The 6,000-nt window shown below is 29.1% G+C and overlaps 1 protein-coding gene across 1 annotated transcript in view; it reads right to left on the reverse strand.

The window, feature by feature from the left end:
• LOC147074236 (uncharacterized) overlaps positions 1-3,565 on the reverse strand; it is a 626,724-nt gene extending 623,159 nt beyond the window's left edge. Inside the window, exon 1 of the mRNA XM_085944052.1 lies at positions 2,702-3,565. The gene's annotated coding sequence lies outside the window, so the exon portion shown is untranslated. The remainder of the gene's footprint in view (positions 1-2,701) is intronic.
• Between the last annotated feature and the right edge of the window lie 2,435 nt (positions 3,566-6,000).

Raw genomic sequence — 6,000 nt, forward strand, 5'->3', positions numbered from 1 at the left:
TGTGCAAACAGTAGTGTTTATATTTTTATACGGAGTCGAGTCATGGACCCTGAAGGCAAGGGAGTGGAAGGCAATTGATGCCTTTGAGATGTGGTGTTGGCGCCGAACGCTTCGTATTTCTTGGATGGAACACAGGATGAAGACTGCCAGAGACTGTAGATAAAGGAACGGCTCTCCACAATATCTCTGAGACGCATTCTGCAGTTTTTTTGGACATATTGTCGGGCGCGGACTGGACAACCGGAAGAGACTGGTGGTTTTGGGTGGCCTCCAGGGAAAACGAAGTAGAGTAAAAGCGTCTGCACGCTGGAGCGATCAAGTGAAAGAGCTGACTGGGGGCACCATTCATTCTGCCTTAAGAAAAGCGGAAGATCGAGAAGGATGGCAAAATTAAAAAGTTGTCACGATCCTCAGCCATAAGTGTACGACCAAGAAGAAGAAAAAAATATATTACAAATGAATCTTTACTTCCACTCACCCAGAGCATGTGAATTGTTATCTACGTTTACACTGGAAATAGATACATATTATATTGTTGGGCGGAAAGGACACAATATAGTTATGTGATTTTCTCGAAGCTTGGGTGTTTGTGATTGTTTTAATTATATTACTAAATACACTACTGTTAAACTACACTAATGTCATTGCGTCTCTAGGCCTGTTGCAGTGTTAAAAAGTATATGTATGTATATATTTTATTATTATTAAAAAAGGGATTGGAGAAAAATCTTATTGGGGATTTTTTTGAAGTACAGTTCAAAAAAAAAACTCTTGATTTAAACCTGGATGGAAAATTATTTTTATAAACACTGCTAAAGTCTAGTCAGTCAAAGCCCACTTCAGTTATTAGCGACCTCAGTCTTGGGTAACTCCCTTTAAGACATTCCCAGGCATAAACAACTGAAGTGGCGTCTTGATACTCGTACGTCCGATGCAGAGTGAATACAAGTCGGGTTTGGTGGTAAACCAATACTTTTTTTTATCTTTAGTTGTATTTTTAAATAAAAATTTTAACTTATTAATAACATCGACGGCCCCAGGAAAAACCATGATAAGTCTAAAATCATAAATGTTCAGGAGAGCGAAAAAACTAAAATATTTACGCTATTAAATTCATCATATAAAATGAGTAAGTTTTTTCTTATCTTATTTAAGTAAATCAGATAGAACATTTTATGGTCTATATTCCTATCAAAATTTAATGGTGATTAATTAATTAACAGCTGAGATAATGTCCAAAAATCGTTTTTATTTGGAATAATATTACGCACTTTATATTTCGACTCGATTCAACATGCTTTTGCGCGGACGAAATAGATTACTTACTCCGCATAACACATTCATATTCTGAGATAGAAACCTTATTTTACGTCGCATTTTTCTTACTCTATACGATTTTATTAATTACAACTATAGTAATAACGCTCTTTTACGGAAAAATTGACATTGCGCAATATTTAACTCGAAATAGTACAGCGTGTCTATAAAATCTTAACAAGGGATATAGGGACATATTGATATATATATATTTTTATACGGAGTTTTTATAATTTAAATGTATTTAAGTATGACTTTTTATGTTTTTTTGCAAATTATTATTGATATTTTTATAAATAATCAGAATATGTACATTACGAAATAATAAACATTCAGGAAAAATGTTTATAATGGAATAATAAAGAAGTTATGAGGAAATTAGTACATAACACTACTTACTACACCATCAATAAAATATCTATTTTTTATACCTACTTCGTAACAAATTTTTCATTAAAAATATAGAATAGATAGAAAAAAACAATGTAATGTTAATGGTCATGTATATCGCTAGAACAATTTTAATTTAATTAATATTCAGTACAATTATCGAAACCAGAGAGATACTATATTTCATTAAATAAATCATTGTAAGTTCGTTAATAGTTTACATAAAGGATATACTGAGTGAATTAAATTAGTAATTATCACTTTAGAACACACAAAATTATTATTGTTCAATACAAAAATACAAAAATATTAAATAACTAGTGGAATATAATATTATACATAACAATTTGGCACAAATGTACCTACCAAAGCATCGAAATGTTGGAAAAAATATATTTAAGTAGGTTTATTAGTTTCAAAAATTTTAATAGTAATAAACCTAAGGAAAGTGTTATTTATAACCTAATAATTATTATTTAAAGACAGCTGAATTCACTTTCGTTATCAAATGAGATCGCATTATTAAAATGTTCATCAGCAGAAGTTAACATTTATACTACGCTTGTATTACATACACATTCTATAATCACGATTAGGTAATTACCTATCTAAAATAACATTGATACAACATTATGTAGTTCCTATGTAACAAGAGTGATAACCTTTTCAGTACCTACCTTCTATTCTCTTTTTTCAATTCAATTTTTGCAACATAATATCTTTCTGTAGTTACCTAATTGATCTTGTAAAATTGTAATTATAAGCTTATAAATACTGATCCAGTGATCATATCAACTATCTTTGTGTTTTTCTAATGTTTATTGTTGATATGAGTTTAATTACCGATTAGTAAACATAGATGGATTATATTTAATTGTCAACATAAATCATGAAACATCAGCATAAGTACGTCTTAACTGAACTCAGTTATGTTAATTAATACGAGGTGTCATGATTGCATTAATATAATTGGAAAGTTAAAATAAGTATGTACCTCCCCAACATTGTAATATTTAGTTTAAAATTTAAATAATCGTGGTACGAATCTGCATTTTTCTAAATGGTTGGCTTTCAAGTAGTATTTTCTTTAAATGATACATTATGTTATCTAATCCAATCGATTACGTAGAGTTTTTTTATTTATCAACAAAACATCGTTTAATATCCGTTGTCATTCATATCACTTTATTTAACTTATTTTGATCGATCTAAAAATTGTATAACTCCGACCGATTTAACTTAGATAAAATAATAATTACTATTTTTGCTAGTTTTCATATTTTAAAACAATCATATTCAATAAATTAATACGAGGTATGTATATGAGAGTAGGTACTAGATTTAAAAACCAATTGATATTTTGTTCAATAGTATAGGTACCTACCAGATACCAAATTTTAATCTCATCTTATATACATTACTTACCTAGATTCTAGACAACAATAAATGATTCATAAACTGACTATTATCATACACGTTTTTCGGTAAAATTCTATTGAAAATAATAGATAAAATAAGTTTTCAAAAAACCCGGCTAATCTTTTCTTTTAGGTGACCGACATGTAATAATAATTTATAATCCACAGAGCTCGTTTTCGAGAAATATTCAATGTACAAAGTAATAACAATATATACCCTTTTATATTATTGCAAACATAAAATTAACACGTCGGACGTATTTAAGTTTTACAATCAGCTTAAGTTGGTCCCAATGTGTACAAATCAATTAGTAAGCCTTTCGGAAATTCTCACCATTTGAAAGAGTAATAAAAATGATTTTTTTCACTTTCTTAAGTCATAAATATTATTCCATAATTAGAAAGAATTTTACTAAAAGAATAATATAATAAACTCTCTTGTATTTTCTAGCTAGATAAGTCTTTTCTTTTAAATAATAAAATATTTTGTAATTTAAACATGAAAATACTGCATAGTTGTTATTATCTATCTACAAGACTAATTTAATAAAAATGTGTCATGCTGTACAGAAAATAAAATAATGTTTTGAAGTTAAAACATAAGATTTCAGGTATAAACATCGGCCTATAACATCGTGGGTTCCGAGTTCGAATCATGGGTTTTAAAAATAGATACATATTGTTTTTCAATTTGTGCTTCAAGTATGTACCTCAGTTCTAAAAGGTGGAGGTAGGCTGTTATAATCTGACATAAATAGTGCACATTAAACTTTATTAGTCATGCGTATTTGTTTTTATTAAACTGAGACTACAATGTACAGATGGTATTAATTAGTTTTTAAAAATCAATTCAATCCTGCCTAAACCAAATCATAATAGTTTTTGTATATTTTGGGCGATCTGACAAAATTGTCCACAATGTTTCATTCATACTTATTTGTTTTCGTTGAATTAGAAATACATATTACACATATTGTTATTGATTATTTTTAGGTTCATTAAGCCCTGCCTAAATCAAACTATAATAGTTATTAAATATTATTCTATCTATAAAATATCCAAAATTATGTATGATTTAATGGCATAATTTTAGATATTTTATAGATATACAAATATTTTTGACTATTATCTATTATGGTTTTGTTTCGCAGGGTTTAATTGAATTTTAAAAACTAACCAACACCATTTGTAAAGTGTAGTCTTAGTTAAATGAAAACAAATATAATATATGACTGAAAAAGTTTAGTGTGCACTATTTATGGCCAATTTTAATAGTCTACCTCCACCCTTCGCCACTAATATACCTAATAGGTTAAGCAAGTGGCTGACATCCATTTTTCGAAAGAACAAAACCTGTTTATATAAACCTCCAATCTGCGGGGGATATTTTAAGTGGGTACATTTTTAATTGCAAAACAATTTGTTTTCTAGTGATAGGTAATAATATTTAATTAAAATATGTCGTTTTCTGCTGGGTATTTATTTAAATTAAGTTTATTTATAATTACATACTTTTTTTACTCATCTAAATATTTGAAACAGTGAATTATTATAATGATATATCCATATCGTTTTCTATTGGATATTTGTTTAATATCAAATAATATAACAATTTCAAACTTAAACATTACCTACAACATTGTTTTTTGGGTATCTAAGTAGAAGAGTAATTAACCGAAAATAGTCGAAGAAAGCTTGTGGAGGTCTTTATTTTGCGGTGGATTGAAATTGGCTGATGAATCAAAATTAATATTTAAACATTATTACTGTGTCCTAGTATAGTAAAAGTACCTACCTATATTAGTACAAAATAATTATTTTCTATTTTGTTTGTTTTATATTCAATAATATAATATTTTGATAATAAAACACTAGTACTAGTGACTAGTGAGTAGCTTTTAACTAAAACTGCATTTACCTACTGCAAATTCCAAAATTTTCCGAAGATAAACCAATATATTTTTTGAAACTAATGTGATACATCAATATAAACCATGCCGTATATTAGGATCTCCGTTAAAGACTGTTATAGCAAGTATAACAATCTTCTTACTCGTAAAATAAAACGCAGTACACTTTTTTTATTGATATATGACTATACTCCTCGGATATTTATGTGAACACAAATTTGGTCGATGCGATATGTAAATATAGAGCACCATTGTCGAAAACCTAACTTTGTCAATTTTTATGCTAGAGACCTGAAATTTTTACAGGACATGCACAAAAAATATGATATTATAAAAAGCTAATAAAACTTAAAACGCTATTTTCAGACTTATCATGGTTTTTCTAGGGCACGTCGACATGTAGGTACGTGTATATTTAATTTCTCAGACATATCTCAGTATGTCGTACGGCGAACTGCGCTACGGTGAAATGTAATACGTATAATTTACATGTAACCATATTGAAGTGCATATTATCTTAAACAGACAAATTGTGATGCAACCAAATTTATTTCGACTAAACCTACTTTTAGACAGCTCGGTGTATTTTTGTGGAAGTCTAAGGCGCTGTCAAGATTGGAAGCCCCCTTATGATTTTTTTAAAGTAAGATGTCGGTAATTTTTAGCAAAACGACCACATCGTCCGCTGCATGGAAGCTACCACTGCGTTTAAAAGTTGTAATGATCAGATTCGTTTCTTCATTTGCCACCCTTTATAATTTGCTGCTCCTAAGCAACGCGTGATCTACTTACCACTACGATACCTCACAGGCTAGAATACTTCTTATGCATATTATTATTGTTGTTGGCGTAATAAAATTGACTGTTTGATAGTTGGTTTTTCTTGGTTGGCAATACTGCACTACGTAGTCAAAATCCCATTTTTACCTCTGCCAAATAATTATATTTCGCTTTTGAGTGCTTTC

This window comes from Rhyacophila brunnea, unplaced genomic scaffold (genome assembly GCF_057557595.1).
Source record: "Rhyacophila brunnea isolate RB1 unplaced genomic scaffold, BYU_Rbru_1.0 scaffold_16, whole genome shotgun sequence".
Classification (NCBI taxonomy): Eukaryota; Metazoa; Arthropoda; class Insecta; order Trichoptera; family Rhyacophilidae; genus Rhyacophila; species Rhyacophila brunnea.